The sequence below is a fragment of the Canis aureus genome, chromosome X (genome assembly GCF_053574225.1).
Source record: "Canis aureus isolate CA01 chromosome X, VMU_Caureus_v.1.0, whole genome shotgun sequence".
Taxonomy (NCBI): Eukaryota; Metazoa; Chordata; class Mammalia; order Carnivora; family Canidae; genus Canis; species Canis aureus.
In genome coordinates, this window is record NC_135649.1 from 13,538,395 (window position 1) to 13,553,980 (window position 15,586).

At 37.8% G+C, this 15,586-nt stretch overlaps 2 long non-coding RNA genes across 5 annotated transcripts in view; one reads left to right on the forward strand and one right to left on the reverse strand.

The window, feature by feature from the left end:
• LOC144308471 (uncharacterized) overlaps positions 1-15,586 on the reverse strand; it is a 349,376-nt gene that overhangs the window by 62,825 nt on the left and 270,965 nt on the right. Inside the window, exon 5 of one of the 4 annotated variants that reach the window (XR_013374942.1) lies at positions 3,988-4,171. The exons of the other annotated variants lie outside the window; for them this stretch is intronic. This is a non-coding gene — a long non-coding RNA (uncharacterized LOC144308471). The remainder of the gene's footprint in view (positions 1-3,987; positions 4,172-15,586) is intronic. 4 annotated transcript variants of the gene reach the window in all.
• On the forward strand, positions 5,885-6,636 carry LOC144307514 (uncharacterized). Its single transcript, XR_013374362.1, has 2 exons — positions 5,885-6,103; positions 6,288-6,636. It is a non-coding gene; the product is annotated as an uncharacterized LOC144307514 (long non-coding RNA).

A 15,586-nucleotide genomic window follows, 5' to 3' on the forward strand; every position in this document is an offset into this window, starting at 1 on the left:
TCTCACTTAAACTTAGCGCCATAAACAAACTGCTACAAAGATAAAGTCTTAAAAGCAGTTAGGGAAAAGAGATACATTAAGAACAGAGAAACAATAATTATAGATGGCTTCATATCAGCCATTGTGTCATATCAGACACAGTGGAGTTCTGAAAATCAAGGAATAACATCATTAAAGTGCTAAAATTTTTTAAATGCTGTCAATATATAAGGAAGAAAAAGAAAAATCTACATCCAGGAAAAATACCTTGCAAAACTCAAGGCAAAATAAAAACAGTTTTAGAAGGACAAAAGCTGAGAAAATTTGTTGACAGCACATCCAACCTATAAAAATGCTAAGGAAAGTTTTTCAGGCTGAAGGATAAAGATAATAAGATGGAAATTCAGATATAAGTAAGCAATGAAGGGCACTGGAAATGTTAAATAGGTAGTAAATACAAAATACAATTTTTCTTTCTTTTGTTAAATTTCTTAAAGGCAATTGAATGTTGAAAGCAAAAATTAACAAAAATGTATTTTGAGTTATAAGTAAAAGTAGAATATATGACAATGAAAGCACTAAGGACAAGAGGGATGTGTAAGTGTAATTATTGTAATATTATTACACATTAATTGGTATAACTTATTTCTGTGTAAAATGCAGTTAGCGATTAGTTACTGTAATCTTTACAACAACTAAAAAACCTATAATACAAAATCTATTCCTAAAAAGCCAAGAAATGAAATAGAATGAAATACAAAAAATGTTCAATTAATCCAAAGAAGATAGGAAAGAAGGAATAAAATAAATAACAAAAGGGGGGATTAGGAAACAAATAAAGAATAGACTTAAACACAGTTATATCAATAATTCAATTAAATATAAATGGATTAAACACTTCAACTAAAAGATGCTGATGGACTCTAAAAAAATCAACATCTAACTATATGCTCTTTTTTTTTAGATTTTATTTATTTATTCATGAGAGACACACAGAGAGAGGCAGAGACACAGGCAGAGGGAGAAGCAGGTTGCCTGAGGGGACCCTGATGTGGGACTCGATCCCAGGACCTCAGGATTACATCCTGAGCCAAAGGCAGACACTCAACCACTGAGCCACCCAGGCATCCCTAACTATATGCTCTTAACAAGATCACACTTGAAATATAAAAACACAATTAGGTTGAAAGTAAAAGGATGGAATGAGATATACAATGCAAACATGAAACGTAGGGAAGCTATTGAGGCTACATTAATGTCAGACAAAGTAGATTTTGAAACAAGGAGTACTGCCAGAGATAAAGAGGATCATTTGTTAATAAAAATAGGATTAAGGCACCAAGAATATATAACAATCCTGAATGAGTATGCAAAAATAGAGTTTCAAAATACATGAAGCAAAAATTTGCGAAAATAAAGGAAGAAAAAGAAAAATCCACAATCATAGCTGGAGATTTAAACTCTCTTCTGTTAATAATGGATAAATCGAGAAGACAAAGTAATCAGAGAAGATGCATAACATTTGAAAAGTACTATCAACCGGGCAGCCTGGTGGCTCAGAGGGTTAGCGCCGCCTTCAGTCCAGGGCGTGATCCTGGAGATCCAGGATCGAGTCCCACGTCAGGCTCCCTGCATGGAGCCTGCCTCTCCCTCTGCCTGTGTCTCTGCCTCTCTCTCTCTGTGTGTCTCTCATGAATAAATAAAAAAAAAGAAAACTACTAACAACCAACTTTGGCCTACACCAACCAAGATAGACCTAATTCTGGGCCATAAAATGAGTTTCAGATATTTTAAAAGATTTAAATCATAAAAATTTGTTCTCTAACCACAGTAGAATTAAATTAGACATCAATAACAAAAACATAAATGGAAAATCTCCAAATATTTGGAAATTAGAAACATAATTCTAAATAACTCATGGTTTAAAAAGAAATCATGAGTGAAATTAAAAGATAAACTGGGTAAGAAAGCACAATATATCAAATTTTGAGAGTTGCAGCTAAAGCAGTTGTAAATAGTAATTCTGGGTATTATGCTGAGTGAAGTAAGTCAATCGGAGAAGGGCAATCATTACATGGTTTCACTCATATGGGGAATATAAAAAATGTGAAAGGGATTAAAGGGGAAAGGAGAGAAAATGAGTGGGAAAAATCAGAGAGGGTGACAACACATGACAGACTCCTAACTGAGAAATGAACAAGGGGAAGTGGAAGGGGAGGTGGGCGGGGGGATGGGGTGACTGGGTGATGGGCACTGAGGGGGGCATTTGACGGGATGAGCACTGGGTGTTATACTATATGTTGGCAAATCGAACTCCAATAAGAAAAAATGTAAAAAAAAAGAAAAAAAGAAAAGAGGTTTAAAATGAATGATACAAAACTCTACTTTGAGAAGCTGTAGAAAGAAAGTAAAGTAAATCAAAATTAAATAGAAAAAGAGACAAAGAACAGAAATCAATAAAATAGGAAAAGACAAAACATTTGAGAAAAATCAAGAAAACCAAAAGTAGGGTAGTTTTTAAGATTAATACAGTTGAGGGGGATCCCTGGGTGGCTCAGCGGTTTAGCGCCTGCCTTCTGCCCAGGGCGTGACCCTGGAGACCCAGGATCGAGTCCCACATCAGGCCCCCTGCATGGAGCCTGCTTCTCCCTCTGCCTGTGTCTCTGCCTCTCTCTCTCTCTCTCTTTATCTCATGAATAAATAAATAAAATCTTTTAAAAATTAATAAAATTGATAGAAGCCTAGCTAGAAGTAACCAACACAAAAAGACACAAAACACAAGTTACAAATTTCAGGAATTATAGAAGTGGCATCACTAGATACGCTATAGATACTTAAAAACTACAAAGGGAATATTATGCATGACTCATGATAACAAATTCAACAATTTAGACGAAATGGAAAAATTCTTTGAAAAACAATTTACCAAAACTAACACAAGACTGGAATCTTTTAATAATGCAAATATCAAAATCAATTCAAAACATAAAACCTTATCACAAAAAAGTTCCAAGAGTCAGTGGCTTCACTGGAGAACACTCCAAAAACTTAAGAAAAAATTTTATACCAATCTTAGGCAAACTCTTTCAGAAAATACAGGCAAAAACTTCTCTAAACTGGTTTTATGAGGCCAGCATGACCTTGATATCTAAGTCTGACAAAGAAATTTAAAAGAAAGAAAACTACAGACCAAAATCACTCATGAAAATTGGTGCAAAAATTCTTAACAGATGGGACGCCCGGGTGGCTCAGCGGTTTAGTGCAGCCTTCAGCCCAGGGTGTGATCCTGGAGACCCGGGATCGAGTCCCACGTCAGGCTCCCTGCATGGAGCCTAGTTCTCCCTCTGCCTCTCTCTCTCTCTCTCTCTCATAAATAAATAAATAAAATCTTTAAAAAAAATTCTTAACAGAATATTAGCAAATCAATACAACAATTTTGGGACACTTGGGTGGCTCAGTAGTTGAACATCTGCCTTTGGCTCAGGTTGTGATCCTGGGGCCCTGGGATGGAGTCCTGCAGGGAGCCTGCTTCTCCCTCTGCCTATGTCTCTGCCTTTCTCTGTGTCTCCAATGAATAAATAAATTAAATATTTTTTAAATACAATTTTATTAATTTTTAAAAAGATTTTATTTACTTACTTGAGAGAGAGGAGGGAGTGAGAGGAACAGCAAAGGAAAAGGACAAGCAGACTCCATGCTGAGCGTGGAGCCCAGCACAGGGCTCGATCCCATAACCCTGAGATCATGACCCGAGCCAAAATCAAGAGTTAGTTGCTTAACTGACTGAGCCACCCAGGTGCCCCACAGCAATTTTATTTTTAAAAAACTATCCTGACCTGCATTTCCCTGATGATAAATGACGTTGAGCATCTTTTCATGTGTCTGTTGGCCATCTGTATGTTTTCTTTGGAAAAATGTCTATTCATGTCTTTTGCCTATTTTTTCATTGGATTATTCATTTTGAGGGTGTTGAGTTTCATAAGTTCTTTACGTATTTTGGATACTAACCCTTTATTGGATAAGTCATTTGCAAATATCTTCTCCCATTCTGTTGGTTGCCTCTTAGTTTTGTTGATTGTGTCCTTCGCTGTGCAGAAGCTTTTTATTTTGATGTTGTTTTGCTTTCGTTTCCCGTGCCTCAGGAGACGTACCTAAATTACAGTGAGATACCACCTCATACCTGTCAGAATGGCTAAAATAAACAACACAAGAAACAACAGGTATTGGTGAGGATGTTGAGAAAAAGGAACCCTCTTCCACTGTTGAACCCTCTTCCACTTCCACCAATGCAAATTGGTGTAGCCACTGTGGAAAAGAGTACGGAGGGTGCTTGAAAGTTAAAAGTAGAACTACCCTACAATCCACCAATTGTATTATTTGGTATTTACCCAAAGAATACAAAAATACTAATTTAAGGGAGATCCCTGGGTGGCTCAGTGGTTTAGCACCTGCCTTCGGTCCAGGGCGTGATCCTGGGGTCCCGTATCGGCTCCCTGCATGGAGCCTGCTTCTCTCTCTGCCTATGTCTCTGCCTCTCTCTCTCTCTCTCTCTCTCTCTCTGTGTGTGTCATGAATAGATAAGTAAAATCTTTTAAAAGAATACTAGTTCAAAATATAAAATACTTAGGAATCAATTTAACCAAAATTGTGTAAGAGCTGTACATTGAAAATTGACACACATTGTGGACAGGAATTAAGAACCTTAAATAAATGGAGAGATACATGTTCACAGATCAAAAGTCCCAGCATTGTTAATATTTTAATTTTCCCTATAGTGATTTATAAATTCGCCACCATCAGAATAAAATCACAGCAGGCTTTAACAGTTACAGAAAAGATTATTTAAAAATTTATATAGGGGCACCTGGGTGGCTCAGTTGGTTAAGCATCTGCCTTCGGCTCAGGTCATGATCCCAGGGTCCTAGGATCAAGCCCCATCAGGCTCCCTGCTTGGCGGGGAGCCTGCTTCTCCCTCTCTCTCCACCCCTCTACCCCTTCCCCCACTCATGCTCTTTCTCTCGCTCTCGCTCTCTCTCAAATAAAATCTTGAAAAAAATAAAAAATATATAAAATTTTATATGACTATGTGAAGGGCTCTAAATAAAAGCAAAGTTGAATAAGCTGCACTAGCTCATTTTAGTACTTACTATAAAATTGCAGTCATCAAAACAGTGTGGTATTGGCATACGGCTAGGCAAATAGATCAATGGAACAGAAAAGAGCAGGAGTTGGCAAACTTTTTCTGTAAAGTTAGTAGTTAGTAAATATCTTGCATGCTGCAGGCTGTACAGTCTTTGTCACAACTACTCAACCCTGTGGTAGGTGAAAGTAACCATTGACAATATTTAAATGAATGAGTGTATGTGTTCTAATTAAACCTTACTTATGGACTCTGAGACTTGAATTTCATATACTTTTCACATCATGAAATATTCTCCTTCTTATTTTTCCCCAATCATTTAAAAATGTTTTAAAAAATTTTCTTAGTTCATGAGCCATACAAAAGCAAACACAAAAGGGAAATTTGCTAGAGGAGAGTGGAATGATTCATATCTCCCCAGAAAATTAAATAAGAAGACCGCATTACCTTGGAGAGATTTTAGGCTAAGATATCCAAAATGGTAGGTTATGGTAAAGAATGGGAGAGAACAGAATGAACCACTGAATGAGGCGGCTGTGGGGAATGTCTTGGAGGAAACACTCTCTCCCTGCCATATGACCCACTAGAATTGACCATGGGGAAATATGGAGGGTTAGCAGGTCACTTTGGGCTGGATCTTTAGGGGTTATTAAAGAAATACCCCTTTTCTCCAACTGTAGCATCTTGTCCTCCCTGCCCCTACAGAGGTGTCATGAGCAGTGCTTTGTGATGCCCAAGCCACCTCAACACAATCATTGGCTAGGGGATCTCCCTGATGACCAAACAAAGCTGAAGGCGTGGCTCCTCACTGGTCAGCAGGCCTGGGGCAGACCACTGAGAGGCTTTAACATGGCTGGTAAGATCTGTGCACCAGAGGAGACTAGCACAAGTATGAAACAATCAAACAAAAGCATGAAACAGCCAGCCCCAAGAATCAGAAAAAAGAAGAGTTCTTGTCGACCAAAGCCCAGAGCCAGTGGCAAGGTTAGATGATCTTACTCATGCTCTTCTTCTTCCCCAGAGATCTCCCCAAGCCCCCTGCCCTACCCTTGCCTGACACAAACCCCTTCCTCAACCCACATCTCTACTCATGGAGCCCCATTCCTATACATTCCCATTCTCTTCCCCCAAACAAATCCCATGCTGACTCACTCCATTGCCTTTCCAGGTGCAGAAGAAAACCACAAAGCCAAAAAGACCTCTTCAAAGGAATTTGAGAAAAAAAACTCCTCGAGCATCCCCTTCTTCCTTAAGAATGCCTAACACAGCAATAAGGCCAACGATATTCATCTGTTACCACAAGCTGAGTGAGAAACAAAATGAAAATGAGCCGAGAGGGAATAAGAAGCACTGGAAAATCCAAACGTTCCAAGTAACATCCTGTACAGCTAGCAAATGCCAAGCATGGGCTAGAAACCTTGCATCTTCTGAAGCAGCTGTGGAGAACTGGTCAAACACATAAAGATCAAATCTGGAGCAACAGGGTACACAGATTGATAAAAGGAAAGTCAACAAGTTGTGAAAAGGCAATGTGTTTGTGTGTCTATGACAGATGAAGGGGAAAAAATGAAGAGACAGGCATGTGAGTAGAGAGGGAGGTGAGGTCCTGGACGGTTGGGGGCCAGACTGGCAGGTCCACAGTTAGCCAGACATTGGGGATAAGGACTGCATGAGGACTGAGAACTAAACACAAATATTCTCAGCAGTTTGTCCCACAGGCAAGAAGAAAAAGAGCTTTGGTGGTTCTATGTGTGTTTGGTGTAGAGACGGGGCACAAAGTCAGAGCTGAGATTGCCAGAACCCAGATGGGAAGAGGGTTTAATGCGTGGTGGGTGACAATGACACTCCTCCTAAAACAGTAGACAACAAAAGCACCTTCAGGTCACCTAACCACCTCCGGGTGACGTATGCCATTGTGGTGTGCATTGTACCCCACCCAGTGCTGTAAGCCACCAAAGGCCTTCAGAGAGACAAAATCTCACCCTATAGAAAGTCACCAACAGCACCCCCACACACTAAAATAATGGTGTTTGGAGGCCACAAATGCAAGAGCAATTAATTAGGCTATTTTCTTGTTACGAAGGTTTGGGTGGAGGAATGGCCTACCATGGGTAGGGCAGTGGGAATGGTCTGCCCACCTGCAGGCAATAAAAGGAAACAGCAAAAAAACAAAACAAAACAAAACAAAAAACAAAAAACAAAGAGGAAACAGTGTCCACAGAGAATTTTAATATAAGAACAACAAAACCCAGTAAAAGGCAATCTTGTTTTTATTAGCACCATAATCAACCATTTCTAAATTTTAATATATATGTAAGGTCCAAATTAGCCAATTTTTAGAATGCATGTTTTAATAATCATCTTATTCTACAAGGAAGTTACTTTGACAAATTCTTGTCAAATAGTTGGTCCCAGGGAGAGGCTGTTCTTTTCTAAAGTAAGTTCTTAACCATTTAGAATCATTCGAGCTTGCTTTGAGCACACTTCCAGACTGCGATCCCTGTGGCCATATATAATACACATAACCCATATTTTTAAAAATATTTTATTTATTTATTCATGAGAGACACACACAGAGAGAGAGAGAGAGGCAGAGACACAGGCAGACGGAGAAGCAGGCTCCATGCAGGGAGCCCAACGTGGGACTCGATCCCGGGACCCCAGGATCATGCCCTGGGCTGAAGGTGGCGTTAAACCATTGAGCCACCCAGGGATCCCCACATAATCCATATTTTAAAAGTAGATTCTAAATTTAAAATTATAGCACAGTGATTATAAAGACAAAGACCAACTTGAGTTACTTCGGCTGAGATTCCATGCAATCAATTTTTTTTACTGACGTCTAAATTGGTGAAGCAAAGTGCAATTCAAAGAATAAAGTTTTAGAGTGTAATGAAACTTTTACTTTGTTTGAAAATAAATATTTTCCTGAATTTAAACAATATCTTTTTAAAAGATATTTTTTCATTTGAGAGAGAGAGAGAGAATGAACAAGAGCAGGGGAGGGGCAGAGGGAGAAGAAGACTCCCTACCAAGCAGGGAGCCTGACCCAGGGACCATATGCAGACCCTGATCCCAGGACCCTGATTCCTGGACCCAGAGATCATGACCTGAGCTGAAGGCAGATGCTGAACCGAATGAGCCACCGGGGCACCGCATAAACATCTTTAAACATGAAATGCATTCCTTAATTGTTCATTATTTTAATACTACATTAAAAATCAAAATAACATCTTAGATCGGTTGTATGATTTAGTAGCTGCCTAAATTGTAACCTTTGCACGTGTTTTGATCTCAAAATCTCCTTATGATTTTTACAGTGATAGTTATGTATAAAATGTTCCATATGGGCATCTGGCTGGGTCAGTTGGAAGAGCATGAGATTCTTGATCTCGGGGTTGTGGATTCAAGCCCCTTGTTGGGTGTAGAGATTACTAAAAAAGTAGACTATGTAAATTCAAAATGTGCAATTTGGTGAGTTTCAATATACATAAACATCTGGTAAACCATCACACCAAATCACAATCGTGAATATATCCAACTATAATCCCTTAAAGTTTCCTCATGCCTCTTGATGATCCCTCCTCCCCCTCACCACCTCCATCCCCAAGCAACCATTAATCTTCATTCTATCACTACACATTAGTTTACATTTTCTATAATTTTATATAAATGGAATCCCAGAGAACATCCTCTTGTGACTACCTTCTTTCACTGGGTATAATTATTTTGAGTTACCTACACTGTGTAAATCAGTAGTTCATTGCTTTTTATTGCTGAGTATTCCACAAAAAAAAATTTAGCCACACACTGTCCATTCACCTGTTGTTAAACAGGTGGTTGCTTCCAGTGCTTAGCTATTACAAGAAAGGTGCTAGAAACATTCATGTACAAGTCTAGGTACGAATATAGGGTTTCCTTTCTCTTGGGTAAACACCTAGGAATGGCTAGAACACATGCAGGTGTTTAACTTTTTAAGAAACTGTCAAACTTTTTTTTCAAAGTGATTGTACCACCAGCAGTGTATGAAAGTCCCAGTTCCTCTACATTCTCACCACTTGACATGATCAATCTTTTTTTTCCTGAATGTAAATCCATTTTTATTTATTTATTTATTTATTTATTTATTTATTTATTTATTTATTTATTTATGATAGTCACAGAGAGAGAGAGGCAGAGACACAGGCAGAGGGAGAAGCAGGCTCCATGCACCAGGAGCCCGATGTGGGATTCGATCCCGGGTCTCCAGGATCACGCCCTGAGCCAAAGGCAGGCGCCAAACCGCTGCGCCACCCAGGGATCCCTGTAAATCCATTTTTACCTTTGGTTCCGTCTTATCCTTTCTCTACCACACTCCTGTTATTTTTTTAAAATTGTAGTTGACATACAATGTTATATTAGTTTAAATCTATAACAACCCTACACATTATGCAATGCTCGCCATAAATATAGTCACCATCTGTCGCCATACAAAGTTAATTACAATATTATTGACTATATTCCCTATGCTGTACTTCTCATCCTCATGACTTATTTTATTTTAAACATTTTATTTATCCATTCATGAGAGACACACACAGAGAGAGAGAGAGAGAGACAGAGACAGAGACAAAGGTGGAGAGAGAAACAGGCTCCCTGCAGGAAACCTGATCCCACATCAGTATCCTGGGATCATGCCCTGAGCCAAAGGTAGATGCTCAACCACTGAACCACCCAGGTGCCCCTGGTCCAGAGATTCTTTTTTTTTTAAAGATTTTATTTATTCATGAGAGACACACACACAGAGAGAGAGAGGCAGAGACACAGGCAGAGGGAGAAGCAGGCTCCAAGCAGGGAGCCTGAAGTGGCACTCGATCCCGGGTCTCCAGGATCAGGCCCTGGGCTGAAGGCTGCCCTAAACCACTGAGCCACTGGGCTGCCCCGACTTAATTATTTTATAACTGGAAGTTTGTACCTCCTAATCCCCTTTACCTATTTTTTCTCATCCCCCACCCCCTCCGCCTGGCAATCCCCAGTTCTATATAGTTATGAGTCTATTTCTGTTAGTTTGTTCATTTGTTTTTTAGATTCCACGTATAAGTGAAATCATATGGTATTTGTCTTTCTCTGACTTATTTTACTTAGCATAATACGCTTTAGGTCATCTATGTTGTGATGAATGACAAGATTTTATTCTTTTTTATGGCTGAGTAATGGAATATTGGAATATTACTCAGCTATAAAAAAGAAAAATCTTATTGAGGTATATATGTATATCCATATGTATATATGTTTATGGAATATATATGTATGGGATATCCATATATATACCACATCTTCTTTATCCATTCACCAATTGATGGACATTTAGGTTGCTTCCATATCTTTTTACCCAAAGAAAGTGAAAACAATAATTCGAAAAGATACACACACTCCTATGCTCATTGCAACATTATTTACAAAGCCAAGATATGGAAGCGATCTTTTAAAATTTTATCCATTCTAATATAAGAGTCATGGTGTCCCATTGTGGTTTTAACTTATATTTTTTAATTTAATTTGCCAATATATAGTACATCATTAGTCTCAGATGTAGTTTTCAGTAACTTATCAGTTGCATATAACACCCAGTGCCCATTGCATCACGTGCCTTCCTTAATGCCCATCACCCAATTACCCCATCCCTATACCCACCTCCCTTTCAGCAACCCTCACTTTGTTTCCCTGAGTTAAGAGTCTCTCATAGTTTGTCTTCCTCTGATTTTTTCCCATTCAGTTCCCCTTCCCTTATGATCCCTTACACTATTTCTTATATTCCACATGAGTGAAACCATATGATAATTGTCCTTCTCCTATTGACTCATTTCATTCAGCATAATACCCTCCGGTTCCATCCATGTCAACGTAAATGGTAAGTATTCATCCTTTCTGATGGCTGAGGAATATTCCATTGTATACATAGACCACATCTTCTTTATCCATTCATCTGCCAAAGGACATCTCAGCTCCTTCCACAGTTTGGCTATTGTGGACATTGCTGCTTATAAACATCGGGGTGCAGGTGTCTCAGGTTTTCACTACATCAGTATCTTTGGGGTAAATCCCCAGCAGGGCAATTGCTGGGTCATAGGGCAGATCTATTTTTAACTCTTTGAGGAACCTCCACACAGTTTTCCAGAGTGGCTGCACCAGTTCACATTCCCACCAACAGGGCAAGAGGGTTCCCCTTTCTCCACATCCTCTCCAACATTTGTGGTTTCCTGTCCTGTTAATTTTCCCCATTCTCACTGGGGTGAGGTGGTATCTCCTTGTGGTTTTGATTTGTATTTCCGTGATGGCAAGTGATGCAGAGCATTTTCTCATGTTTCTGTTGGCCACTTGTATGTCTTCTTCGGAGAAATGTGTTCATATCTTCTGCCCATTTCTTGACCGGATAGTTTCCCTTTAGGCTGTTGAGTTATAGATCTTGGATACTAGTCCTTTATATGATATGTCATTGGAAAATATCTTCTCCCATTCCATAGGTTGGTTTTTAGTTTTGTTGACTGTTTCTTTTGCTGTGCAGAAACCATTTATCTTGATGAAGTCCCAATAGTTCATGTTTGCTTTTGTTTCCCTTGCCTTTAGTGATGTGTCTTGCAAGAAGTTGCTGTGGTTTAGGTTGAAGAAGTTGTTGTCTGTGTTCTCCTCTAGGATTTCGATGGATTCCTGTCTCACATTTAAGTCTTTCATCCATTTTGACTTTATCTTTGTGTATGGTGAAAGACAATGGTCTAGTTTCATTCTTCTGCATGTGGCTGTCCAATTTTCCCAACATCATTTATTGAAGGGACTGTCTTTTTTCCATTGGTTATTCTCTCCTGTTTTGTCAAAGATTAGTTGACCATAGAGTTGAGGGTCCACTTTTGGATTCTCTCTTCTGTTCCACTGATCTAGGTGTCTGTTTTTGTGCCAGTACCACCCTGTCTTGATGATCACAGATTTGTAATATAGCTTGAAGTCAGGCATTGTGAGCCCCCAGCTTTGGTGTGTTTTTTTTTTTAACTTACATTTCTATGATGACTAATGTGTTTAGTTGCCATACATATATTTTCTTTTGTAAAGTTGTGCCCTTTTTATTAAATTGGCTTGTTCCCTTATTATTAGGTTTTCAAAGTTCTTTACATGTTCTGGCTATGAGTCCTGTGGTGGATATGTGACTTGCAAATATTTTCTCCCAGGCTGTACTTTGTCTTTTCATTCTCTTAACAGTGTCTTTCTCATAACCAACATTTTTAACTTTGATGTAGCCTAATTTATCCTTTTTTTTTCTATTCTGAATGGTGTTAGAGTTTCTCTGAATTTTTGTAATCTCCCTGTTTATATCTTTCACCAAATTTTGAAAGTCTTCAGTCATTATTTCTTCAAATATGTTTTCTGTCCCACACACTCCTCTCCGCCTGAGATTTTGATAATAGGAGTGTTAGACTTGGAATTGTTCCACAGGTCCCTAAACCCCTGTATATTTTTTTAGATACCTTTTTTCCTCTCTTGTTCAGATTGAATTATTCCTATTGATTTTTCTTCAAGAACTTTTACTCTTTCCTCTCATCTTGATTCTACTTTTGAGCCCAAGCAGTGAGTTTTTATATTTTAATTATTGTATTTCTCAGATCTAGAATTTCCATTTGTTTATTCTTTATATTTCCTACTTCTTTGCTGAGATTTTTCTTTGTCTTTCCATTTATTTCAAAAACATTTCCCCTTTCTTATTACAGCATTTCAGAGCTGCTTTTAATATCTTTATCAAATAATTTCAACAACTGTATCATCTTGGCATTTGACATCCGTTGATTATCTTTTCCCATAGAGTTGAAATTTTCTCTGGTTCTTAAGATGCTGAGTAATTCTGGATTCTCTCCTGGACATTTATCCAATTGATCATTCCATTTTTGAAGAGAGGCATGCGAAAATCTCCTACTGTAATTATGGATTTATTAAATTCTCTTTTTATATCTAACAGTCTTATTTTCCATACTTCAAGGTTATGTTGTTAGGACAATACAAGTCCGTTATTACATCTAGTTAATGTGTTTTTAAGCAATGTTCCTCTTTATCTTTATTAACATACTTTCTCTCAAATTCTATTTTGTTAGATATTATTTTGCTTCACTAGCTTTTTTTGGTTAAAATTTAGATGGCATATATTTGCTGTATGTTTTTAATATCAGTGTTCTGTTGGTTTGGCTTTAGGTATCTTGCAAACAGCATATAGCTTGACTTTGTTTCATAAATAATATGACAGTCTCTTCTACATAACTAAATTTAATCTGTTCGCATTTATAGTGGTTGCTGACATTTTTAGAAATATCATGCTTTTTGTTTAGCATCACTTTCTTTGCTTCATTTTTCTCCTTTCCTGCGTTTAGTTGGACTTAGAAAGTTTTCTATATATTTTTTCCTCTCTAAATTTTGAAGCTATAGAAACTATTTCTTTTTTTAACTGGTTATCCCTAATATTTTAAGGACATATAAAGTTACACCTTTTTCTGACACAGTCTAAAATTATTTAGAATTGTCAATTCTGAATATGACAGATTTTATACTACTGAATATGACAGATTTTAGCATAACTACAAACTGAACAGTCCAATATTATTTATTTTGTCTGAAGTATTAATTTTACATTTCTTTAAACATCAAAAAAAGAATTGGACTCTGCACTCAGCACAGAGTCTACTTGAGACTCTCTCTGCCTCTTCCCCTCTCAAATAAAAAATAAACTCAAATCAGTCTTTTATTTTTGGTAGTTTTTAAGGTATTATCTTAATCCTTAATGTTCTGCAGTTCTACTTTGATGCACCTAGCTATTATTTTCATTTATCCTGCTCAATACCCAAAGTACACTCCGGAACTAAGGACTCGGGTGTTTCTTCAAGACTGGAATTCTTTTCTATTATATCAGCAAATACTATTTCCCTGCAATCTTCTTCACCATCTCTGGAATTCCTCTCAATATAGTCCATTTTCTTCACTGTTATATTTTTTAAAATATCTTTCTCTTTTTGTGCTACATTTGGCATTCTTCAGTGCTGTCACTTTGCTATTTTCTTTTTTGTGTCCAATCCCAAGTATATACTCCCTTAAGTTTGCATTTAAATGACTTTATTTTCCTTTCCAAGATTTCTAATTGGTTCTTTCGTATCCATCTGGTCTCATCTTTCATTTGTTTATTTTCTGTTTGCTCCATAATTTCCTGCTATTTTTATTTATTTTTTAAAGATTTTATTTTTAAGTAATCTCTACATCCAGCTTGGGGCTCAAACTCACAGCCTTGAGATCAGGAGTCGCACACTCCACCAACTAAGCCAGCCAGGCAGCCCTTTAATTTCCTGCTATTTTAAAATTAAAGTTATTTGTATACTTCTTTGAGCATCCCCATCATACTTAACAAAATCTTTGATGGGCTTTTCCAGAAAATCATTTCATCCTGAATGAATTCACATTCTGATTGTTTATTTCCATGGTGGTCTTTCTTAGTGCCAATCTTTTTCATGTATTTTAAAATCCTTGTGTGGAGACTCATTTGAATAGCATATAATTTTGTTCCTCTCCCATCCTGTCTATGCTCCATGCTTCCTTTTATCGGCATTCTGTGCTGATCCTACATGATTCCCAGGACTGTAGTCCAGAACCAGGTCTTATTGCATATTGTCAGGACTTATTATTATTATATAATAATACTGAAGATCTGTTAAGCCAGTGGCAACTTGATTCAGTTGCTTATAACAAAAGTTTTTCCTTGGTCTTCTACTCCCTAGGTTAACAGCTTCCTTTAATATTCTAGCCCCCAACACAGAGCAAAGTGTAGTAAACTTTCCTGAGCTCTAGATGCATATATCCACTTATCTATCTGACCTCTCCTCTGGGTATATGATAAGCATCTCAAACTTTATGTGCCTAAAGTTGAACTCTTGATTTTCACTCTCACTCCAAATCCTTCTCCAGTGTTCTTCACCACAGTAAATGGCACCACCATCTACCCAGTTGCTCAGGCAAAGAAAAAAAAAACATCCTTTAGGTTGGAGTCACCTTTAAACCTCTTTCCTTCACCACTCTACATCAAATCCGTCAGCAAGAATGGCCAACTCTTTCTTCTTCATAATGTACCCTGAATCTAGGCACTTCTTACCACTTCCATCACTACCTCTATGGACAAAGATACCATTCTCCTTTGTCTGGATCATTTCAATAACTATTCACTAATGATAATAGTGAGTAGTCACTAATAATAACTACTCAATAACTACTCACTACTTCATGCTTCTGCTCCTGACCCAGTCAACATTCTATCAGATATTCAGAGAGTTCACTTCATGGTGCAAATCTGATTATATCATTCTTCTGCTTAAAACCCTCCAATGAATTCCCATTTAGAATAAAATCTAAGTTGCTCCTGTGGCCATCAAGTCCCTACCTGATCTGCTTCCTGCTTTTTTCTCCAAACCT